Here is a 26,678-nt window from a genome sequence, read left to right as displayed (position 1 = left end):
GAATGGAATGAATAAACTGTATGCAAATAAAGGAAATGTGCTGTGTGCAAATCAAATCAACTTTCAATTAAACGTGGGCTGCGTGTTCACAATTAAATTTGGGCTGCTTGTTCAGATTTCAGAAATTTAAAGTTTGGGCTGCGTGTTCAACTTTCAATTAAATGTGGGTTGCGTGTTCAGATTTTAGAAATTTAAAGTTTGGGCTGCGTGTTCAACTTTCAATCAAATGTGGGCTGCGTGTTCACCATCAAATTTGGGCTGCGTGTTCAGATTTCAGAAATTTAAAGTTTGGGCTGCATGTTGAACTTTCAATTAAATGTGGGCTGCGTGTTCACAATCAAATTTGGGCGGCGTGTTCAGATTTCAGAAATTTAAAGTTTGGGCCGCGTGTTCAATTTTCAATTAAATGTGGGTTGCGTGTTCACAATCAAATTTGGGCTGCGTGTTCAGATTTCAGAAATTTAAAGTTTGGGCTGCGTGTTCAACTTTCAATTAAATGTGGGCTGCGTGTTCACCATCAAATTTGGGCTGCGTGTTCAGATTTTAGAAATTTAAAGTTTGAGCTGCGTGTTCAACTTTCAATTAAATGTGGGCTGCGTGTTCACCATTAAATTTGGGCTGCGTGTTCAGATTTAAGAAATTTAAAGTTTGGGCTGCGTGTTCAACTTTCAATTAAATGTGGGCTGTGTGTTCACCATTAAATTTGGGCTGCGTGTTCAGATTTAAGAAATTTAAAGTTTGGGCTGCGTGTTCAACTTTCAATTAAATGTGGGCTGCGTGTTCACAATCAAATTTGGGCTGCGTGTTCAGATTTCATAAATTTAAAGTTTGGGCTGCGTGTTCAACTTTCAATTAAATGTGGGCTGCGTGTTCACCATCAAATTTGGGCTGCGTGTTCAGATTTCAGAAATTTAAAGTTTGAGCTGCGTGTTCAACTTTCAATTAAATGTGGGCTACGTGTTCACCATTAAATTTGGGCTACGTGTTCAGATTTAAGAAATTTAAAGTTTAGGCTACGTGTTCAACTTTCAATTAAATGTGGGCTGCGTGTTCACAATCAAATTTGGGCTGCGTGTTCAGATTTCAAAAATTTAAAGTTTGGGCTGCGTGTTCAACTTTCAATCAAATGTGGGCTGCGTGTTCACCATCAAATTTGGGCTGCGTGTTCAGATTTCAGAAATTTAAAGTTTGGGTTGCGTGTTCAACTTTCAATTAAATGTGGGCTGCGTGTTCACAATCAAATTTGGGCTGCGTGTTCAGATTTCAGAAATTTAAAGTTTGGGCCGCGTGTTCAACTTTCAATTAGATGTGGGCTACGTGTTCACCATCAAATTTGGGCTGCGTGTTCAGATTTCAAAAATTTAAAGTTTGGGCTGCGTGTTCAACTTTCAATTAAATGTGGGCTGCGTGTTCACCATCAAATTTGGGCTGTGTGTTCAGATTTCAGAAATTTAAAGTTTGGGCTACGTGTTCAACTTTCAATTAAATGTGGGCTGCGTGTTCACCATCAAATTTGGGCTATGTGTTCAGATTTCAGAAATTTAAAGTTTGGGCTGCGTGTTCAATTTTCAATCAAATGTGGGCTGCGTGTTCACAATTAAATTTGGGCTGTGTGTTCAAATTTCAGTGATTCAAGTGATTGAGCTATGTGTTCAAGACAGAGTATTGTGTTATAGACTAAGCGTGCAGATCAAGTTGTGTGCTAAAATGAGCAGAAGCATGGCATGCGAATGTGTTCAGAATGAGCAAGAAGTATACATAACATGAAATGCAAGGAAAATGCAGAATAAAGGCAAGAAATGTAAAAAAAGTGAAGTACATACCTCTCGCGCCTCATGAGAGAGATGGGACTCCGGCTCCCGCAACAGCAGGTCTACAGGAGCTCGAGGGTCGAAGTCGGTAAAATGATAAAAAATCGCCCGAGGGAGGACATGAGTCGAAGGATCGTACCTCTCGGGAATAAAGGGGCGAACCCTCGGATGCAAAGACATGATGTTAGGCTCGCCTCCGACGCCTGGAGAACCTCCGCCGTGGGGAAATTGACCCGCCATTTCAAGAAATCTGCAAAAAGGAGCAAAAATGAGCGAAATGAGCCAAAATTGGAAAAAGTCAACTCTCGGGAAATGAAAAAGTCAACAAAAGTCAACTCCCAAGAAAATCTTCCAAATATTGAGACAAACTTACCTCAAGTGGTGAAAATGAGAAAAGAAGCCCCGAAATCAAATTTTAATCGGTTCAAAATGAAGAGAACTGAAAGTTTTCACGAAACAACTTGGCGTGGGGCGTTGGAAAACACGTATAAAGAGTAGATCTGAGAAAGAAAATGGTCTAGGAAGGAGGAGAAGGCAGTTTCGAATATGAAGTTATGAGGAAAAGAGCTTTGGACATGTATATTTAAAGAAATGGGAGCAAAAAGACCAAACTGCCCCAGATTTGGGCTAGGTGGTCGGCCGGCCACCTTTTCTGGTAGGCCAACCACCCCTTGCACTCCAACCTGGTCGGTGGCCTCCCCTGGACTCCAAACCTGGTTGGTGGTGTTCCCAAGGTGGTCTCCAAGGTCTCTGCAAATTTTGGTGATGATTGGAGTCCCCGGGACCCGAGAAAGTACAAGAAAAGTGCACTTTTTGTCGCGAAATCCCTCCGCGGGAACTCTAACTCCAACTTTCGATGCGTGTTTCATTGTCACTCGTCAAGAGCAAGATGTATCCTTTTTGAGTATGTTGTGATCCTTCCGGGAGGTAAACCGGAGGTTGCGATTAAATTGCACTCGTCGAAACTTCCATTTCTTTGCTCGTTGTTTCGCGCCAAACATGCATTCGAATTTGCACTTATCTTGCATTGTTATGCACGTCACTTGCATTCTCATGCATACCACTTGCATTGTTGTGCACGTTTCATTGGTATTGTTATACCCTCACGCTTAACTTGCGTTGTTACGCGTGTATCTCTCGCATTGCGATGCACTTTCCCATCGGCACCCTGTTTGTCTACGTTCGATATAGCGTTAAACATGTGTTGCTAATGATGTTGTACTTGTTAAGTTTCTTTCCCTTTCAGGCACGATATTGTATGTACGGTTCATTTGAAGCTGGTGCGACTAGACGAATCACGCAGGTATTGTATCTTCTCCGTGTGAGACGTGGGGAGAATCGAACAATTCTCCGCATTCTTAAACTGCATGAAATGTAGTTGTTGCGTTGCATTCTTGCTTAAAACTGTTGCGTGTGCGCTTCATTACAGCTTGCTGCTTTGCATGATCATGAGTTATATCCGGCTTTGTGCATACCATTTTGCATCCTACCCCCTGCCTGCGGGCATGCCTGCAGACACATCTTTGTTATCTTGTGTGTTTGTCTAAGTCTTCGGCCTTGTCAAAAATGGGTCGTCTCTGGGCTTTGACATTCACTCTCGTCACTTATGACTTCCGAGTTCTGTCAAAGAGGGGCAACTGTAGACACCCCATTTTTGACCGACCTTTAGACTCAGACGTCACCAGTTGAGTGCTCGGTGATGTTGCATATTGTGCTCGTTCTGAGGTTTTAGAGTCTCGGCTGCGAGCCTTGCCTCCGGACTTCAGGGCCCTTTTGTGCCCATCATCGGTTTGCGAACCAGGTCCTGTTTTCTCTGTTTTCTCTTCCTGAAGAGAGGGAGAGGTCTCGTAGATCATCTCTCAGTGGCCGTAGGCTACGTTTCGTGGTCGTAGGCCATTTTTCCTGTTTGGAGCCCGGTTTCTAGTTTTCGGAGCCGTCGGCCGTGTGCCTCGGTTCGGGACCGCTTAACTACCTCTGTTTGCTCCGGTTTTTGGCACACACCTTATTTCCTCCCTTTAGAGAGACACTGTGGCCCTGGAGACCACCTTCGTGGTCATACGCCACTTCCGGTGCCTCACAGCCTGTTTTCGGGGCCTCGAACCGCGCGTTTTGGTCCCCGAACCTTCATTTTGCATCCGTTTTGGTCCTTTTTTGGTAGGGACCCTATTTTCATTGTTAGGGAGGTGGTAGGATGGTGGCTGGCCACCTATTCCTCTGAAAAGCCAGTTTTCTCATTTTTTCTCTCCAAAAGCTGGTTTTTCCTACTTTTGAGCCACATTTTCTGGCTTTCATACCACCATTGTGTTGTGCTCATCTGGGAGGCCACCAATATGGATAGGCCGGCCAAAAATTCATCTTGACCCTTTTGAACCTTGCTTAAAAGCTAGCTTTTCTCTCTCATGGGTCACTTTTTCTAGTTTTTCTCCACACAGCTGTATTCTACTCATCTGGGAGGCCACCTTTCTAGGTAGGCCGACCAGCAATTTTTGTTGACCCTTTTGACCCCTGGTCGGCCGACCAGGATGGGTGGCCGGTCGGCCACTTGAACTGGCCGGTCTGCTTATTGCTTTTGCCTTTTTTGAGTGTAATCCAGCTGTGCCAGTTGGAGACCATTTGGTGTATCCTCCATACACGTGTATGGAGGATCTTTAAAGCTTCCAAGAGAAGCTTTGGCCTCTCTTCTCTATAAGAGAGGCCCTCCTCTTCATATCTAAGGGTTAGACATTTTTGGCCAAGGCACATAACCTCCCACCTCCATTACTACTATTCCAAGCTCCAAAACCCTAACTTCCTTAGTCCATTTACACTACAACCCTTAGCACCACACCTCCATCATCCATTCCAGCACCTTGGAAGCCATTTGCAGAGGTTGGAAGCTCATCAACTTGGTCCAAAAGCTGCTGGAGGTTGGCTCTTCAAGGGTAAGTCCTCATTTCCCTAATTTTTACATTATTTTGCCCTATACCTTAGCTCCATTTGCAAGCATTTTCGAGCCTTGGTGTAAACTTAAGATAGTCTTATTTTGAGCTCTTCTTCATGTTTGTTTAAGAACACTTTTCTGTTTGAGGCCTCCTACACCCTTGCATGCTTTACCCCTCTTTGTAGGCCTATTTTGCATCATATCTTGGTCCTATTTGTGAGCACTTTCGAGATTTGATATAAACTGTAAAGTAACTTATTTTGAGCCCTTATTCAACTTTGTTTAAGAGAACTTTACTGTTTGAGGTCATCTACTTCCTTGTTTGTTCAATCTCTCTTTTAGGGCTATTTTTGCATCATACTTTAGCCTGACTTTTGAACATTTTTGAGGTTTGTTATGAACTGAAAAAAGTCTTTTTTTGATCTCCTCTTCAAGTTTTGTTAAGGTCATATTTCTGTTTGGGGTCATCTTCCCCCTATGCATGTTTCATCCCTTCATGATTAAGGCTATGCATTAGAGCACTTGCATTGGCCATGGCTTGGCCTTTTAGCCACTGAAATCCAGTGGATTTTCAGTGGCTTTGATGCATTTTTGAGGGCCAAAATTAGAGGGGGGTGACCCCCTCTCTCCTTGTCTTGTTTGGGGATCTTTTGGACCTTCCAAAGGGGATCTATTTTGCATGCATTGAAGTCACTTTTTGGGCTCAATTTTGTGAGTTTTAAGGTCTGCCTTAGGTCTTTCCGGGGCCCTTTTGATCATATTTTATGTCTATAGTGCATGTGTAGAACAATTCCATTCAAGGCCTTTTGAGGGGGCCTTTCTTGGCATGTTTCCTAGATTGATTTCAGGGCCAATTTTGTGTGTTTTAGGGCTGTCATAACTCATTTCCAAAGTTGGTTTGGTCATCCTAAGTGTCTATCTTGTATGTGCTTAACAATCCCTTGAATGGCCTTCCAAAGAAGCCCCTCATTTTTGCATGCATTAGCTGCATTTCAGTGATTATTTGGGCATATTTTGGCATGTTTTGTTCACTGTTTTTGGCTGGTTTGGTGAGTTCTCATTTTCTTCATATACATGCCATATAAACCATGTTTTCTAGTCAATGTTGCATGCTATTTTAGTCTATCATTTTAGCATCTTTTGGCCATGCTCTAAACTAGAAATGTGCATGTTTTGGGACTGCCTTGGTTCTGTCTTTAGACTTCATGATCAAATAATGCTTGCTTTGTATACTTGTGGTTCAATGCATGTGCCTAGTATTGAGTTTCGGGGCTTATTCCATGCATCGGATGCCATATTTCCATGTTTTGGGACCATTTAGCATTACGTTTCAATGCTGAAAATTACATGTTTGAATGCCATGCTTCATCCTTGCCATGTTTTGGTAGAGTGGCATTCAATGACTTAGGTTCGGTCCTCGGTTTGCGTGCATGTGTGCACACATTTTGGTCATCTCATTTTCATCTTAGGGCTGCTGATGTGAGTGTGGCTGAGGTCCACTCATGTTGGTGTAAATCCATTATGCATTGTGTATGCCTTTTCAATTCATAGCATTGCGTATGCTAGGTTGTATGTTAGTCACATTATGTATGCCATCTCATTTGCATTGTGTTTGGGATAGGAGTTAGCTCAAGCACGAGAAACGAGGGACGTTTCGTACTCCGAGTGACGGAACATGTCTCAATTCCCCATCGCTGACACTTCGGATTACCCATGACGGAGTTTAGGTGTTGTTGTGTTTTCATGTGCATTCATCTCATATTGAGTCGTGCAATTCGGCTCCTCGGCCATCATGCATCGATATGCGTGATTGGTGGCACGAGGATCGAGGACTACACTCCCTGAAGAGTAGTCATGCATACATGTGTGAAATACTTTGCCATGCCCCTTTGTTGCTCTCTGTTGCAGTAAATCAGAAATCAGCGGCCTTCTGGAGCGTTGTGCAATATTCCGAAACAATTGCAAACAAAGGCGAATCGGGGCATCGCAATCGATTTCCGCATCAGGCAACTCAAGCATGCATCTCCCATCATTCGGAACAGAGCTGAGGCAGTCCATAGGCTTGCATGCTGATTTATCGCTTTCCTAGTTAATTTGTTAATTAATTAGGATTTTGTAATATTTTACTATTCATTTCGGACTGTATATTATTTATTCAGACCCTCCGAGCGAGGGCACAATTGTAATAAGTGTGCGTGCGTGTGATGTATGTCTTACAATCCCACGTCTTTCTCCCTTTTATTTACCAGCTTATGATGGTTAGATTAGGGCATGTTTCAATTAGCATACAGTATGATAGCATGTTTGCATCCATTCATCTGCCTTGCATGCACCGGGCTCGGCGCATCATACTAACTGCTTCGTATTTCAATTCCAAGTTGAATACGTGTTAGCTGTAGCATTTCATATGTTATCTTAGAATAGCCGAGCCTATCTTAGTTGCATTTTGCATGTGTTGCATTAGGCATTTCTGTATAGTTAGGATCATGCATGGATTTCTAACATAGCTTTTGTTTTGGCTTGGAGTACTCGGTAAGTTTTATGCTTTAGCATCCTTGCATGCGTGTGAGTGACTGCCATGATAGCATGCTTACCATGAGGCTAAGTGCTTATATGATATAACTGCCTGAATGCCTGTGGGTGAAGGTTGGGTTATTTGAATTGGAACAATTCATTAATTGTGAGTTTTAAGCCCACTAGATAGTGGCAAATCATCTTGTTTTCTAAACCCACCTGAGGGTGGCAAATCCACGTCTTAGCCTACTTGCGGGTAGCACCATCAAACCATTTTCAAAACAAACATGAGATGCTTTGTTCCAATTCAGGCGACCCAGTCTATACTTGTATGCTACGCGCATCACATAGTAAATCTAGGCTAATAATCGGAATAAGAACGCATAATGTTTTCAAAACTAGATATCATGGTTAGTAGAGGCCGATCTTTGATCGGGCGAGCGGGGGTGCTCACGAAGTGACCTTCCCCAATCGTACTCAAGTTCCCGAGCCGAGGCAACTTTGGTGATGACGGACACGTGGCCTTTGGCAACGAGTCAGGGTTTCCTAAATTTCCCAAAATAAAATATTTAGGTGGCGACTCTGTATCTGGCAAAATAGTCCATGTTCGGCACTTCTTTTCTAAAAATCTGTTTTCTCAAAACGATTTGCCGGATTTGGACTCTTTGGTTCAGATTAAGAACCGTGACAATTCGAGTCCGAACTGTAGCATGGGGTACAGTATCCGGCACACACTCGCCGGCTAGCACACGTTTGTGTTTTCAGGGAGTAAAGTGACATCGTTTGGAGGAGTTCAAACTTGATCGACAGGATTATACGAGAAGGTTTATTTCTTTCCCGTACAATTGGCGCCGTCTGTGGGAACAAACAGGACGAACAAAACCTCTTGATTAAGTTTTCCTTGCTAACAAAAAGTAATGGCGCACAACGAAGATTTGCCGCAGTCTGCCATTGATGGACAAACCCCAGAAGGAGGTGGGAGGCGCGAAGGTTTACCTCCTGTCCCTCCCATGGCGGACTTGGAGCCCCAACAACATAACCCCAGGAGGGATGCTAGGGGGAGGCGGAATAACAGCCCCCGTCACTCTCGTTCACAAAGTCCTGACAGACAAAGGCGAAGGATTGATCCTCAAGTTCTGGAGGACCGCGTGAAGGAGCAGGACGAATTGATACGACGGATGGCGGTGGACATGGAGATTATGATGCGCCAGATGAAGGGAAAAGGAGTGGCGATAGGAGAGGGACGCAAAAGTAAGATGCCCCCTCACCACTCAGAAGACCGTGGTAGGCATACCACACCATCACAAGCAAAGAGTAGAAGCCTCAGGACAGGCGATACTCAATTTAGAACCTCCAGGACTCGTTGCTCCAAGTCTGGGAGAACGAGGACTGAGAGGTCGTATACTGAGGGAAGCACCTATCAGCCCTCGCGCACGCACCAGACATCATCCAGGTAGACGGAGTTGCCAAGATCATTTGACTTACGGACCGTGCTGGAAGAAAGGGCACGATGAAAGGAGGATACTAGGGCGCGCGACCCTCGCAGGGTATCTGCCCTTCAGCGGTTGGCTCCTCGGACGCATGGAAGCGTCGAGGTTGGAATGCCATTACCGCGCCCTACCTACGAACCAACGGACAAAGCATTAGTGAGGCTGCAGATCTCGCCGTTCATTCTAGCAATCGAAAACGTGCCCCTACCTTCAGGCTTCCTCCAGCCCAAATTCACCACGTATGAGGGAAAGACAGATCCCTATATGCACCTGAGCCACTTCCGCCAGGTTATGGCGGTATATCGGCGAAACGAGGCTTTGATGTGCATCCTCTTCCCATCAAGCCTTGGCGACCTAGGCTTGACTTGGTTCGAAAAACTTCCAGAAGGCAGCATAGCCACCTAGGCGCAATTGGTGGAGGCGTTCGTAACAAGGTTCAGGACGAACACCAAAACCTCGGTGGAGATTGATCAACTGCTCTCCATCGACATGGGCGAAAAAGAGACATTAAGATCCTACAATAGCCGCTACTGGGAGACCTTCAACCAGATTGGGGACTGCCCTACCAATCTCGCCATCGTACAGTACAAAAGAGGCCCTCCAGTCGGGAACAGACTAAGGGACTCAATCACTATGACACCGCCTCTCACAATGGAGGCCTTAATGGAGAGAGTGCACCAGCACATTCGGGTAGAAGAAGATGGCGGCCATGCTAAAGCAAAATCTAGCACAACCGTAGTACCAGATAAAAAGACCGCGGTAAAGGTCAACGCGGTAGAACGTCCGAACAAAAACGGACGAGGCAGGTAGGACAACAGAGAAGACCAGGATAAAAGATGGTTGAGAGTCCGCACTGTCATTACCACGGTATTCAAAAAGCCAATCTACCGGATTCTAAGTGAGATACGCGATGAACCTTTCGTCAGATGGCCTGCCAAGCTAGGAGAGGCTCAGAAGGACTACGACAAAAGATCACGGTGTACCTTCCATAAAGAAAATTGTACACCATTGAGACAGCATCTAGAGGAGTTGGTGGCAGCCGGTCACCTAGACAAATACATTGAAGGAGGGGCGCAGCCAGCCCCCCAGAATGACAACCACCTGAACGGAATGCCAATTGATGCCCCACCTCAAGGCGTGATAAACGTAATACATGGGGTATGCGAACCTGAGCGCGTATGTAAGCTCAGGGGTATGATCAAAAAGGCTGAGCACTTAAGGGAGGTTCTAAGTGCACAACCCACAATCAAGAAAGGAAGAACGAAGGCCACCAATGTCATCTCTTTTTCAGACAGAGACTTGGCAAGGATATACTGCCCTCACAACGGCTCACTGGTCGTCACTCTCCGCGTCAAGGATTACGACATCAAGCGGATTTTGATAGACTAAGGTAGCTTGTGTGAGATAATGTACTACGACACCTTCAAACAACTGAAATTGGAGGACAAAGACTTGGCACCAGCTGTATCCCCCCTGATCGGATTCAACTCAATGCCAGAGTGGCCAGTCGGCAAGATTATCCTTCCAGTCAGGGCAGGAAGCGTGACAAAACAAGTGGAATTTTGGGTGTTGAAGGTCTCTTCCACTTACAACATAATCTTGGGAAGAACATGGCTGCATGCCATGCGAGCGGTAGCTTCATCCTACCATCAAGTAATGCGATTCCCCAACGAAGCTGGGGTAATTGAAGAGGTCTTTGGAGACCAAATTATGTCCAAGCAATGCTTTGTCATGGTTAATGACAGCCGCGCTGCCAAGGGACATGTTCATTCGGTGGAAGAACCTGAGAGCAATGAACTGTTTGCAGATGTCGGCAAAGCAGCTGATCAAAAAGCGGTGGAAGACTTGGTAGAGGTAAGAATAGATGAAAAGAACCCGGATAAGTTCTTTTTGCTCGGTTCGTCGTTGTCCAGCACTGAGAGATTAGAGGTCTTAGAATTCTTGACCTCTAACATCGAAGTGTTTGCCTGGACACCCTACGACATGCCAAGCATTGATCCAAACTTCATCTGTCACCAACTCAATGTCCACCCATCCACCAGACCAATCATTCAGCGCACTCACAGATCGACACTCCACCACGTCGAGATAGTGGCGGAGGAAGTGGGAAATCTGCTAGAGGCAGGAGCTATCAGAGAGGTGCACTACCCCAGATGGATTTCCAACACAGTCATGGTGCCAAAGAAGAATGGCAAATGGCGTGTCTGCGTCGAATATAAGACAGTCAACAAAGCATGCCCAAAGGACAACTTCCCCCTACCACGGATAGATCAACTGGTAGACCTAACGGCGGGGCACAACCGACTTAGCTTTCTTGATGCGTACAGAGGCTGCCATCAGATCGCCATGTACGAACCAGACCAGGAGGTCACGTCCTTTACAACTCCAAGAGGACTATTGTGATACCCCTGTTCCGTAATATGTTAATTGGTCCTTAATATGATGTGATTGTGCGTTTTAATATAATTTTGTGTTCCATTATGTGAAAATATGTGGTTTTGAATTTCTACCTGTTCACCGTAGGAATATTTGTTTGATTTCTCCGCTTTGGAGATTAAATTGAGGGCCTTATCGCCCACAGAACCCGAAATTGATTGGGCCATTGTGATTGGCATAATTTTTAGAGCCTACGGTGGAATTTAATTAAAAATTGATTCGGGTCAGATTAAATCGACTAAATTGATGAATTAAGTGCCAATTATTTTATAATGAAATAATGTGTTGAGTGGGGCTAAAAAGGGGCCTTATTATAATCAATTCCTCACCCTTATATCATTTTGGCTGATGCTAACTCAAGAGAGAAAGGAAAGGGTCGGCCTTAGAGAGAGAGAGGGAGAGGATTGTGTAACTTTGGCTCAAAGCTTGGAAATCTTGAAGATTAAGTCCAAGAATTGACTAGAGTTTGGAAGATTAAGCTCCTTGGTGAGTAATTCATGTATTTTAGTTATCATCTTGTGAATTCAAGTTTGAAGGAGGGTCAAGAACATGGATTAGTTTGATCATAAGGAAATTGAGTTGAATTTGTTGTAATGAAGACCCATATGTGCATGCATGTGTGAAATTGCTTTGAATATGGCATGTTTGAGCTCAAAGGGTATGATCCTTGTAAATTTGTAGTTGAAGCTCATGTTTTGATTACCTTTTCATCATCTAAGTTGAGAGTAAGGGTTATATAGCACATGCATGTACAATTCATGAGAATATGAGCTTGAATGCATGAATTTGTTATGTTAGAATGAGTTTGATGGGAGATTGGGGCATTCATGTGATTTATTTGTGAAATTGAGCTTCATTGTGTTGTAATTTGGGGTTTATACCATGTTAGTATAATTATATTTGAGATTTGAGCCATTGCATGCAAGAAATGTTAGCTTGAAGGTCAAATTAAGCTCAAGAACATAATCTGGGAAACGCAGAATTTTGATGTCCGCTCGAGCAGGGTAATGGCCGCTCGAGCGGGAAAAACGTGCTCCTAGTACTTTTTACAGACTTGGTGTCTGCTCGATCGGGTTAGTTCACGCTCGAACGAGGGAGCTACGTAGACAGGCCTTCCGCTCGAGCGCCCTATTTCACGCTAGAGCGTATTTTTCATGCAACCAGTACTTTTGCAGGCCTTAAGGTCCGCTCGAGCGGTGAAGTCCACGCTCGAGCGGGGACCTTGTTTTCTGAAATTTTGTTTTTGCATTCAATGTTTCGTTTTCTGTTCTCTTTCACTTGCAAGCACTCTTAGGCATGTGTTAAGCATTGTAAATGAGTTAAAGAGATAAGAACAAGGCCTAAAGAGAAATATGTGAAATAAGGAACGGATTGAATTGTTAATTACTCTTTTGTAGTCGTGAAATGTGTAGGGTCGAGCTCTAGGGCGAACCAACCAACCGATCACTGTGAGTAATATCTTATCAAGGCATCTGAAATATACTGTTGTCCAATTGCTCACTTTTATGTAAGTTTTATAAGTTTGTCGATTCAATTAGTGGACAACGTTTTGGCATAAATGAATGGATCGAAGGTCGTTTTGGCATAAATGAATGGATCGAAGGTCGTTTTGGCATAAATGAATGGACCAAAGGTCGTTTTGACATAAATGAATGGACCGAAGGTCGTTTTGACATAAATGAATGGACCGAAGATCGTTTTGGTGTAAATGAATGGACTGAAGGTCGTTTTGGCATAAATGAATGGACCGAAGGTCGTTTTGGTATGAATGAATGGACCGAAGGTCGTTTTGGTATGAATGAATGGACCGAAGGTCGTTTTGACATAAATGAATAGACTGCAGGTCGTTTTGACATAAATAAATGACCGAAGGTCGTTTTGACATGAATGAGTGGACTGAAGACCGCTTTGACATGAATGAATGGGCTAGAGGCCGTTCTGTCATGAATGAAAGCCTGAATGGGCCAAAGGCCAGTTTGCCATTTAAATGGGCCAAAGGCCAGTTTGCCACTTGAGTGGGCCAAAGGCCAGTTTGACACGAGTGATAGTTTGACATAGATAATAGTTTGACATGAATGATAGTTTGATATAAGTAATAGTTTGACAAGAATAACAGTTCGGTCTGAATAATAGAATGAATGGGCCACAGGCCGTTTTGACATGAACGAAAGTCTGAATAGGCCAAGGGCCAGTTTGTTATGGAAAGATGAATGGGCCAAAGGCTAATATGTTGGGAATCACAGTCACTTGATCTAAATTAAATACATATATATATATATATATTAAATAAAAATATGAATGGGGCCCAAGGCCGTTTGGAGTTTGTTGTTCTACACATCGTTTGTATAACTTCTATATTTGATATTATTCACTGGGCTATCGCTCACGCTCATTCATGTGTTTGTAGGTGAGCCAAGAGGAGTCCAAACCCAGCCCCAGTGAAGCCTGTCAGGAACAACAAAGGCTTTGGAGAGTCAGCCCTTGTGTCTCACGTACGAGACCCGTCTTTGCCATTTTGTTATGTATTATATTTTGTCATGTGGGCGAGGACTTTGTGTATATCTGCATATAGTTGAGATGGGTTAACTTATACTCGAATGATCCTGTTGTGCAGAATTTTTGGTACTATGTTCTTGTTGTGAGTTATTAATGTGCATACGTATGGTTTGTTTTGATGTGCATGTAAGCACGGCTCTATGGACAAAGTTTAAAATTTTTGCTTCCGTTGGCCCCTATACTCTGACGAGTTACGTCTGTTTTGGTTTGAGGTCATAGGTAATCTCAGGATTACTGGCCGGTTATGTCCTTAACCCATAGGGGCGGGTTCGGGTCATGACAACTGTATTGCTACAAGGTCATGCCCTTTGGCCTAAAGAACGCAGGGGCAATATTCCAGAGAATGGTCACCAAGATGTTTGAGCCGTTGTTAGGAAGAACAATGGAGGCTTACATCGACGACATGGTGGTCAAGAGCAAGGATGAGAATGACCATCTAAGGGACCTAGGTGAGATGTTCCAGATTCTGAAGAGGCACAAGTTGCGCCTTAATGCATCTAAGTGCGCGTTCGGTGTAGGATCTGGCAAATTTTTGGGCTTCCTGGTGACCAACCGGGTTATAGAGGCAGACCCCTCCCAGATCAAAGCTATTCAGGATCTAGAGAGGCCTAACTCAGTAAAAGAAGTGCAGCATCTCACCGGCATGGCAGCTGCACTCAACCGATTCATCAGCCGGTCGTCAGACAGACCACGACCATTTTTCCAAGCATTAAAAGCCAAGTTCGAGTGGGACGAAGAATGCGACCGCGCTCTGGAAAACTTGAAAGAATACATGTCTTCTCCACCACTGCTTGTCATCCCAATACCTGGAGAAGAACTCTTCCTGTACCTGGTAGTCTCTCAGAACGCAATTAGCGTAGTGTTGGTCCGTGCGGAAGGAATCCAACATCTGTCCATCTTTTATGTCAGTAAGACATTGCTCGGCCCCGAAACAAGGTACTTGCCACTGGAAAAACTGGCCTTGGCCTTGATGATGGCCTCAAGGAAGTTGTCACATTACTTTCGCGCCCACACCATAGTCGTCCTCACAACTTTCCCATTAAAGCTTTGTTTGAGAGGGCGAACTTTTCTAGGCAAATCTTGAAGTGGGCAGTAGAGTTGGGACAATTCGACATCAAGTTCCAACCTAGAACCGCGATAAAGGCCCAAGCTTTGGCAGACTTTGTCGCCGAATTTACCCCAAGAAGTCATCATATCTGCCTAGTCGACCTAAATGACACAACCGAACTAGGGATAGAAATTGACACCGGAATAGCGCAACCCCTGGTGTAGGATACTCAGTCAGACCCCAAGGCAGACCAGAGTAAAGAAAACAAGGAAGAAGCGAACCATGCTACACCAAGCCAAGACTCACCAACAAATAAAGACTTGGTACAATCAGATAGCGAGGAGCAGACAACAAGCATGGACCTTGAAGAAAACACCAGCAACATTCTTAACCCCACGGCATCATCTGACCCCTCCACTTGCTGGAAGTTGTTCGTTGGAGAGATGTGGAAGCTCTTCGTAGATGGAGAATCCAACCGGCATGGCGCAGGACTTGGCATAGTCCTCATCTCACCAGACGGCCTAGTTGTGGAGCAAGCAGTCAACCTTGGCTTCCCAGCATCAAACAACGAAGCGGAGTATGAAGCGCTTCTTGCAGGTCTCAAATCAGCATTCTACATGAAGGTCACCAAGCTAATGGTTTACAGCGACTCACAACTGGTGGTAAACCAAATTTCAGGCGACTACGAAGCAAAGGATGACAGAATGGCTAAGTACCAAGACTTAGTCAGAAAAGAGAACAAGAAATTTGACGTAGTAAGGATATAACAGATCAGTAGAGAGGAAAACAGCAGAACAGACGAACTAGCAGGTTTTGCTTCAATGGCAGATACATCCATCCCTCATTCGCTGCTAATCGACTACCTACCAAGACCAAGCATTGAAGACCCCGAAGCAGAAGAGGTATGTTGCGCCGAACTAGGCCCTTCATGGATGGATCCCATCATAATATTCTTAAAAAATAGCGTCCTACCGGAGGAAAAGAAAGAAGCCAACAAAATTAGAGCAAAGTCGCAGCGATTTTGGCTCTCCCCATCTATGGCATTGTACAAAAAGTCATTTACAGGACCTTATCTAAAATGCGCCCACCCCAGCAAAGTGGAAGCAATCTTGTTCGAAATACACGAAGGCGTATGCGGAAGCCACCAAGGATGAAGTTCGTTAGCTTACAAAGCCATTTCGCAAGGATACTGGTAGCCATACATGCAAGCAGACTCGGAGAAGTATGTGAACAAGTGCGAGAAATTTCAGAAGTTTGCACACCAAATACATCAGCCAGCCAGAGAGCTCCTACCATTGACTAGCCCATGGCCCTTCGCAATGTGGGGCTTAGACATAGTAGGACCACTTCCGACAGCACCTAGAAACAGGAAGTTCTTTCTTGCAGCAACAGACTACTTCACGAAGTGGGTGAAAGTAGAAGCACTAACATCAATAAAGGAGAAAGATGTAAAAAAGTTCATTTGGCAGAATATCATCACTCGGTTCGGCATACCTAAAGCCCTAATATCAGACAACGACACTCAGTTTGATGGCAGAATCTTTAGAGGCTTTTGTGAAGAATACAAGATAGAGTTCTACAATTCTACACCGGCATACCCCCAAGCAAATGGAAAAGCGGAAGCATCAAACAAAGTCGTATTGGATGGATTAAAGAAGAGGTTAGAGAAAGCAAAGGCAAGTGGGCGGAAAAGCTCCCTCATGTTTTATGGGCTTACCACAGCACATCTTGACGATCAACAGGAGAAACACCATTCTCCTTGGCCTATGGCATGGAAGCAGTAATCTCGCTGGAAGTTGGCTTCCCCACAATTCGAAATGAAAATTTTGATCCAGACTTAAATGGAGAAGCCATAGCATTGGAGCTCGATCTTGTGGAAGAAAGAAGAGAAAGAACACTGGTTCACATTGCCTCGTACCAGCAAGAGTTGTCCAGAAAGTATAACAAAACAGTACATCCAAGACAATTCAAAATCGGAGATTGGGTATTGCGCAAAGTGATGGGGAATACCTTGGTACCCGGAGACAGCAAGTTAGGGCCCAATTGGGAAGGACCTTACAAAGTGGTTGGATTAGCCGGAAAATGGGGATACCAATTGGAAGACAAGGACGGCAAAGCTATTCCCAGGCCATGGAACACTGCCAATCTCAAACTATTTTATTTTTAGCCTTTCAGTACTTGTAATTTTTCTCTTTTCACAATAAAACAAGTACTTTTCTTTTCAGCATAATTATTTTATTCCGTAAAAGTTGTTTTAGCAAGCTAGGGGCAACAAAAACAAAGTTGGCCGGAATAACCAGCTTTGTCCTCTCCTAAGCCCAGGATAAGGATCTAGACTGCAGGAAGTTTAGTTGCAAAAACCAAACACTTAACTCTAGGTTGGCAGGAAAAACCAACTTAGAGGTTGGCTGGAAAAACCAACACCCTTTCTAAGCCCAGGATAAGGATCCAGGCTGCAGGACGTTTGGTCGAAACAACCAAACACTTAACTCTAGGTTGGCAGGAAAAACCAACACCCTTCCTAAGCCCAGGATAAGGATCCAGGCTGCAGGACGTTTGGTCAAAACAACCAAACACTTTACTCTAGGTTGGCTGGATTAAACCAACTCTTGGTACTCTTTAGCCGATGTAAGGATCTCGGCTAAAGAATGGTTGGCTAGATTAAACCAACTCTTGGTAATCTTCAGCCGAGGTAAGTATCTCGGCTAAAGAGTGGTTGGCTGGATTAAACCAACTCTTGGTAATCTTCAGTCGAGGTAAGTATCTCGGCTAAAAAGTAGTTGGCTGGATTAAACCAACTCTTGGTAATCTTCAGCCGAGGTAAAGATCTCGGCTAAAGAGTGGTTGGCAGGTATACTTATAGTTGCAATGTTAAGACCGGGATAAAGTATCTCGGCAAGAGAATGTTGTACCTCATCCAAGACTTCAGTTAGAAAGTAAAGTACAAGCATAGAGATCAACCGAAATAAGAGTTGGAACAAAAAAGCAGACTTCATTGAAAATTCAAAGCAAGTACACAGTATAAGTATATTACTCACGAGTAATTTCCCCAAGATCTTCCCAGGTAGACAATTCCTGATCCATTAATTGTGCAATTTACAAAAAAGAACCTTGTATAATCATATTGTGAATCTCTATGATGAGCTACAATTGCTCCAAATCTTTTAGTTGCTGAGTGAAGAACACATTCCTAGTTCAAGGAATCCAATTCTAGAAATCATTAACAAGAAACATATTGGACATATGATTATCATATACGAGGAGTGAGAATTTGAATAATACCTGATAGAGCGATCGAAATCTACCAAATATGAAATCAACAGAACCTTAAATGTAACACTGATAAAAAAAATGTGATCCGTAATTGTCTAGAAGTGTGTATTGTGTCCCCAAGACCCTAACTTTGAACATGGCTTTATCGGCGGCTAACCTTAATGCTACAGCTTGCATTCCATAGGCTCTAGGGACCACAACCACTGAGTTCTAGCATACCACATCATTGATGAGAATTGTTGTGTTTTGGGGTTTTTGTTTTAAAAAATATAAAAACAAAAATAGATATGGGTTTGTACCTCAACGGTGATACCGGTTGCGCAGAAGAAATTGGATTCTATAGTGACAGAAGCTGATCTAGGGGTCTCTAGTTGACATCCATTATTGTATTTATTAGAAGCCTTATCATTCCAAGTGATAATATGGTTTCAAAAGTTCGATTTTCATCTCCAATGAATGAAATGTAAGGCTTTGAGTTTGGAACAAACACCTTTAATCTGCATTATAATTCAATTCAAGTATTTTGATTGAGTTCTTTATTGTATGTAGAAACACAAGAAGCCATGATGATGGAAAATGGTACACAAATATAATTTTAAAATATAAAATAAAATCATCAGCATAACATTATAAAATATAAAAAAAAGAAGAAAAAAGATGGTGGTATTTTTGAAATCATTTGTCATGTTTTAGTTTAAATGAAAGGATCACAAAAGGTAACGTCATCACATATGAATGAAAAAAATAATAATAATAATAATTTACAATAGATCATTCATTATTTTTTAAAAATAAATATGATAAAAATAATATAATTTCAAATATCGAATAAATGTGATTTTTAAATAAATGTCCTACACAAAAATTTACAAAATAGTAAGACATGAGACCCGCCTTAGGCCTCACAAACCCAACATAGCCACACTAGACTTCTTTTAATTTGAACAAAAACGAAATCCTATATGTAACCCAAACAATTCACTCAAACTATTAGGCTTTTATGTGTCTCCATTTCATATAATAGGTTCCATTTTTTTTATATAATTTTTTATATATATGATCGATCTTATAGATGTTATTTATTTCATAAATGTGTGACAAAAAAAATTAAAATATAAAATGGTGAAATACATTTTCCCTTGTTTAAAATTCTTTATATAACTTACAAATACTCTTATGCAAAGATAATAATTACAGAAAAAATTAAATATTGAAGGTAGCTTCAAAATCAATATATAGAAATTAGAATGGATATTCCATAACTTCCAATACCCACGTCCCCACTTTCGAGTCCCCATCTTCCCAATACAACCCCACATTTATCAACCAAAGAAAGAAAAGAAATAGAAGAGAAATCACCATAGAAAGAGAGAAAAATTGCTAATTATTCTCAATGACAATCACATATATCTACATAAATACATACAAACTTGTAGATTCCAGGATGAATGTAAATTTTCACTCTCTGTGAATTGAGCAGTGGAACCATATCAACTGCACCTTGTACTGTAACTGAATCTCCCTTACCATTTTGATCAACAACGATTACTGGGCTTCGATTTTGTTCCTCGTTCAAATCCAGCATCTCTTTCTGCAAATTCTGTTGGAATGGTTATAAAATTCTGGATAAAACCAGAATTTTTTCCTAAGTTCGGTCTATTTTTTAGGTGGGCCCCGAGTGTCGATTTACTCGGGTCAAAGTGGTAATGCGTTCTATGCCGCGTTGTGATTCACGTGGTATATTTGGTTGCTCAAAACCATTACCGAGTGAATGGGAAATTGAAGCCAAATTGTGCTCCATGGAAATGGAGTTTTGGTGGAAATTCCTTAAAGTTGTAAATTGGCTTGTCCCACATTGATTTGGTGGGAGGTTTTGAAAGGGTTTATAAGGCTTAGGGTGAGATACTTGGGGTGTGCCCCAAGGGGTACCCAAGTGTTTTAGAGGGAGAGGTTATGGGCAAAATGGGCTAGACCCATTGGACCCAAAAATCACCACACACGCGCGCCGCCGCCGCAGTCCGGCTGGGCTGGGCTGGGCTGGGCCTGGGCTTGGGTGTGTGGTTCTAATCTTTTTGGGCCAAAAACATTTGAATTTAATTTTATTTTTTATTAAAATAAAATCCAGAATTCAAATTAAATTAGTTTGGATTTTTTGTTCATCCAAACAGGGCCCTTCCCGGTTTCAAACAGAAATAAACTGTTTTGGAATTAATGCACACCCAAACAGGGCCCTTCCCGTTTTACTATCTGTTTGAATTAATTCAAATCTGTTTGAATTCAAAACCCAACAGGTATGATACCTGTTCAATTCAAAACCAAGAGCTACATACCTGTTTATTTCAAATCCAAGAGCCACCTTCACATCTATAAATAGGACCACCCTCATTTGATGTTTTGCATTCAGAAATTTCGTATTTCACTTCTGTTTTCTATTCTTCATCTTGCTGCATTTTATTTCCTAAAGAAAGAGTGTAAACACTTAGTGTGTTCGTAAGGCAAACAGTTAGTAGTGCTGCTATTGTTTGTGGTAGATCATTTCATCCTGGGAGATAGACGTCCGAATTCTGAAAGCACCGTGGAGAGGACGAATCTGTCTTAAGGACACAGTGTTAAACACTGGACTTGATCAGAAAAACAATTCGAACAAATTAAATCAAGTAAGTTATTTAATTACTTTCAGTGTTGTTTTTATTTGTTTATTTATTCAGATTTTAATTTTGTTTTTGTAACAAAAATAAAATCTGTTTTTATTTATTTATTTTTATTTCGAGTTTGATTTTTGTAATCAAACATATTCTCTCCTTTTCTCTATTTCTTTTATTCTTGTTGTTGTTTTGTACACAACAGAATTAAATCCTTTTAAATACAGTGAAGATTGTCTAACAATCTTAAGACAGACTACTTTTTGGGTATCTTCATTGTATTTAATTTTCTGTGTTTTCAAATTAATATTCTGGTTGGAAAAACAAATAGTGATTTATGCTATTTGACAGATAGTAGTAATATACTGTCTCTTTTCTTTGACAACTACTAGTAGTACGATACTGGTGTCATTAACAATTCAGAATATTATTTGGTATTACAGAAAATTCTTGTGATATTTTATTTTTCAAGTTTTAGTAACAAGGAAAATAAAATTATTTTGTTGTTATAATTATTTTCTGGTTTTAGTAACTAGAAAATTAATTTGTGTTTTAATATTTTCTGATTTTTGTAATCAGAGATTATGGCTACTACAACTGAAACTGCATCTGGCAGTGGTACTCCTATTGTTACACCTACATCGGTCCCTATCCAGAACCATGTTCATGTACCAATCAATCATGGAGAAAAACTGGAAAAATTTAATGGTACCGAGTTTAAGAGATGGCAACAGAAGATGCTGTTCTATCTTACAACTCTTAATTTGGCCCGGTTTCTCCATGAAGAGGCTCCAGCACTTAAAGAGGGTGAAAGTGATCGGCAAGTTGTTGCCGCTGTAGATGCTTGGAAACATTCAGATTTCCTGTGCAGAAACTACATCCTAAATGGCCTTGACAATATGCTGTATAATGTATACAGTCCTCTAAAAACAGCAAAAGAATTGTGGGATTCTTTGGAGAAGAAATACAAGACAGAAGATGCCGGCACGAAGAAATTTGTCGTCGGTAAATTTCTGGACTTTGTTATGGTAGACTCCCAAACGGTAATATCTCAAGTTCAAAGTTTTCAAATAATTTTGCATGATATTCATTCAGAAGGTATGTCTCTTAGCGAGTCATTCCAAGTCGCAGCTTTAGTGGAAAAGTTACCACCGGCTTGGAAAGATTTCAAAAATTATTTAAAACATAAACGCAAAGAGATGACTATGGATGAATTGATTGTAAGATTAAGAATTGAAGAAGATAACCGAAAGGCTGAAAAGAGGAATGGGAAAAATCCCATTGAGTCCAAGGCAAATGTGGTTGAACAAGTTCATAAACCACATAACAAAAAGAGGAAGTTTACTGGAGATGGTCCTAAACAAGGCGATAGTAGCAAGAAGTTCAAAGGAAAATGCTATAACTGTGGCAAAACTGGACATCGAGCTTCTGACTGCCGCCGCCCTAAAAAGAATCATGGTAGTACAAGTAAGAAGACCACCAATCAGGCCAATGTAACAGAATTGGATTACATCTCTGATGGAGTGAATGACATCAACCTTTCTGCTGTGGTGTCTGAGGCTAACTTGGTTGGAAATCCCAAAGAGTGGTGGGTTGACACTGGAGCAACTCGTCACATATGTGCGGACAAGAAGATGTTCACTACCTACAATGAGGTTGCAAATGGTGAACAACTTTTCATGGGAAATTCTTCTACTTCTGCTGTGGCTGGACAAGGGAAAGTAATCTTGAAGATGACATCAGGGAAAGAACTGACCCTCAACAACGTACTACATGTACCTGACATCCGGAAGAATTTAGTTTCTGGGTCTTTGTTAAGTAAAAATGGTTTTAGGCTTGTATTTGAGTCTGATAAGTTTGTATTAACAAAGAGTGGTATGCATGTTGGTAAGGGATACATGAGTGATGGTCTCTTTAAGTTAAATGTAATGACAGTTGTACCAAAAGTTGCTATGAATAAGAATAACACATCTTTTGTTTATATTCTTGAGTCAAATTTATGGCATGGTAGATTAGGACATGTGAATTTTGATGCTTTGCGTAGATTAATTGGTTTAGATTATATACCAAAGTTTGAAATTAATCCTAATCATAAATGTGAAATTTGTGTAGAAGCGAAACTAACTAAGGCTCCATTTAAATCGGTTGAAAGAAAAACCGAACCTCTAGAATTAATTCACACTGATGTATGTGATTTAAAGTTTATTCAAACTAGAGGTGGCAAAAAGTATTTCATAACATTTATCGATGATTGCACAAGATATTGTTATGTTTATTTACTTAGAAGTAAAGATGAAGCCTTAGAAATGTTTAAACTCTACAAAACAGAAGTTGAAAATCAACTTGGTAAAACCATTAAAATGGTTAGAAGTGATAGGGGTGGTGAATATGATGCACCATTAAATGAATTTTGTGCACAACATGGCATTATTCACCAAACTACAGCCCCTTATTCTCCACAGCAAAATGGAATTGCTGAAAGGAAGAATAGAACCCTAAAAGAAATGATGAATGCCATGTTACTAAGTTCAGGCTTACCACAGAACTTGTGGGGGGAAGCAATATTGTCTGCTAATTATGTTCTTAATAGAATACCCCACAAGAAAACCAAAAGCATTCCTTATGAATTGTGGAAAGGTCGACCACCTTCCTACAAATACTTAAAAGTGTGGGGGTGTTTGGCAAAAGTTGAAGTACCTGTTCCTAAAAAGACTAAGATAGGACCAAAAACAGTAGATTGTGTGTTTATTGGTTATGCTCAGAATAGTAGTGCATATCGGTTTCTGACTTATAAATCAGATATACCTGATATAAATGTGAACACTATTATAGAGTCAAGGAATGCTGTGTTTTTTGAACATGTCTTTCCTTACAAGAAAGGACAGGAATTAAGTTCACAGAAAAGAACTTATGATTGTACACAAAGTCAAGAGACTAATGACAATCAAACACAAGAGACTAGTAATAGTCTCGACCAACAGGATTTAACTAATGATGAACCAAGACGAAGTAAAAGAGCAAGAACATCAAAATCCTTTGGTCCAGATTTTCTAACATACTTGTTAGAAAATGAACCTCAAAGCTTTAAGGCAGCAATGACAGGTCCTGAAGCACCTTTGTGGAAAGAGGCTGTTAATAATAAAATTGAATCCATTATGCAAAATCATACTTGGGAATTGGTGGATCTTCCACCAGGTTCTAAACCTCTTGGATATAAATGGATATTCAAGAGAAAAATGAAAGCAGATGGTTCAATTGACAAGTATAAAGCAAGACTTGTTGTTAAAGGTTACAGACAAAAGGAAGGTCTGGATTATTTTGACACATATTCCCCTGTGACAAGAATAACATCCATTCGCATGCTTATTGCTATAACAGCGTTGTTTAATTTAGAAATACATCAAATGGATGTTAAGACAGCTTTCTTAAACGGTGATCTAAATGAAGAGATCTATATGGAACAACCCGAAGGGTTTGTAGTATCAGGGCAAGAAAAGAAAGTTTGTCGACTTGTAAAATCCCTTTATGGATTAAAACAAGCACCTAAGCAATGGCATGAAAAATTTGATCATGCAATGCTTACTAATGGGTTTAAGATAAACGAATGTGACAAATGCGTCTATGTTAAGAACACTGACCAAGGATATGTCATAGTTTGTCTTTATGTGGATGACATGCTTATCATTGGAAGCAGTCAAAACATGATCAAATCAACTAAGCAGATGCTTAACAAAAGATTTGATATGAAAGATATGGGGGTCGCATATGTTATATTAGGAATGAAAATTACTAAAACATCTGACGGATATACATTATCTCAATCTCATTATATTGAGAAAATTCTTGATAAATTTATCAAGGATGATTTGAATTTAGCTAGAACACCTGTAGACATCAGTCTTTATTTATCGAAAAATAAAGGTGATGCAGTGTCTCAGTTAAAATACTCCTAAATCATTGGAAGCCTAATGTACCTAATGAATTGTACTCGTCCTGATATAGCTTATGCTATAAGTAAATTGAGTAGGTACACTAGTAACCCTGGAGAAGACCATTGGAAAGCGATCATTCGAGTTCTTAGATATCTAAGATTTACTCGTGATCATGGTTTGAACTTTACTCGATATCCAGCAGTACTCGAAGGTTATTGTGATGCCAATTGGATATCGGATACTAAAGATTCAAAATCCACTAGTGGATATGTTTTTACTCTAGGAGGCGCTGCTGTTTCTTGGAAGTCCACGAAACAAACGTGCATCGCACGATCCACAATGGAATCCGAGTTCATTGCTTTAGACAAAGCAGGTGAAGAAGCAGAATGGCTTCGTCACTTCTTAGAAGACATTCCAATGTGGCCAACACCTGTGCCAGCTATTTGCATTCATTGTGATAGTCAATCTGCAATAGGCAGGGCACAGAATCATATGTATAATGGTAAGTCACGACATATTCGTCGTCGACATAATACCGTAAGGCAATTGTTGTCAAACGGAATAATCTCAATAGATTATATAAAATCTAAAGAGAATATTGCGGATCCGTTAACAAAAGGTTTGACAAAAGAGCTAGTGTATAGTTCATCGAAGGGGATGGGATTAAAGCCTATTACATAAGAGTCGTCATAATGGTAACCCTACTTATATGACTGGAGATCCCAAGAACTAAGTTCAAAGGGACAACTAAGTTATGTATGGCTCGCCAGAAATCACCAAGGGATTAAAATTCCTACCCATTCCTATGGTGAGAGTGATATCTGCAACATATGTTGTCTGCAGGGGTATAAGGATAAGCTTTGCTTTTAATGATTACTTATATCTTGATTAAGGCATAAAATCAAGACGAGTATAAAGAGATACTCACAATAAGAATCACCTATATGAGTGTTGAACTGGGGCCGGTTCTATGAGAATGCAAAGGCTAAATTCTCTAGAAACACTTATGAAAACCAGGCGCGTTCAAGGCCAAAATGAACACAACAGTGAGAACCACGATGTGTTAGAAGATATTTTGTGTGAAATCTATTGTCTTGGCTTACACAAACGGCTGAACAATTCAAGGCATCGCGTCCATTGGTTAGCCAGTAAGTCCGATAGGTTATCACTAGGGAAGGTTCAAAGCCGAAAACTACCTATCCTGATGCAAGATATTTTCGACTTATACTCTTTCGTTAAAGTCTGCATTTTGTTGCATTTCCGTTGTCATCAAATTCCATTCATGTGGGGGATTGTTGGAATGGTTATAAAATTCTGGATAAAACCAGAATTTTTTCCTAAGTTCGGTCTATTTTTTAGGTGGGCCCCGAGTGTCGATTTACTCGGGTCAAAGTGGTAACGCGTTCTATGCCGCGTTGTGATTCACGTGGTATATTTGGTTGCTCAAAACCATTACCGAGTGAATGGGAAATTGAAGCCAAAGTGTGCTCCATGGAAATGGAGTTTTGGTGGAAATTCCTTAAAGTTGTAAATTGGCTTGTCCCACATTGATTTGGTGGGAGGGTTTGAAAGGGTTTATAAGGCTTAGGGTGAGATACTTGGGGTGTGCCCCAAGGGGTACCCAAGTGTTTTAGAGGGAGAGGTTATGGGCAAAATGGGCTAGACCCATTGGACCCAAAAATCACCACACACGCGCGCCGCCGCCGCAGTCCGGCTGGGCTGGGCTGGGCTGGGCCTGGGCTTGGGTGTGTGGTTCTAATCTTTTTGGGCCAAAAACATTTGAATTTAATTTTATTTTTTATTAAAATAAAATCCAGAATTCAAATTAAATTAGTTTGGATTTTTTGTTCATCCAAACAGGGCCCTTCCCGGTTTCAAACAGAAATAAACTGTTTTGGAATTAATGCACACCCAAACAGGGCCCTTCCCGTTTTACTATCTGTTTGAATTAATTCAAATCTGTTTGAATTCAAAACCCAACAGGTATGATACCTGTTCAATTCAAAACCAAGAGCTACATACCTGTTTATTTCAAATCCAAGAGCCACCTTCACAT

At 41.3% G+C, this 26,678-nt stretch overlaps 1 pseudogene; it reads right to left on the bottom strand.

Moving 5' to 3' along the window:
- The window catches only part of LOC114308765 (pectinesterase QRT1-like), a 55,631-nt pseudogene that overhangs the window by 28,314 nt on the left and 639 nt on the right, over nucleotides 1–26,678 (bottom strand).

Source organism: Camellia sinensis, chromosome 8, assembly GCF_055761805.1.
Source record: "Camellia sinensis isolate YWXY chromosome 8, ASM5576180v1, whole genome shotgun sequence".
In the NCBI taxonomy this organism is placed as follows: domain Eukaryota; kingdom Viridiplantae; phylum Streptophyta; class Magnoliopsida; order Ericales; family Theaceae; genus Camellia; species Camellia sinensis.
Note: the sequence above shows the minus strand (reverse complement) of the source record. Positions and strands in the feature narration are given on the sequence as shown.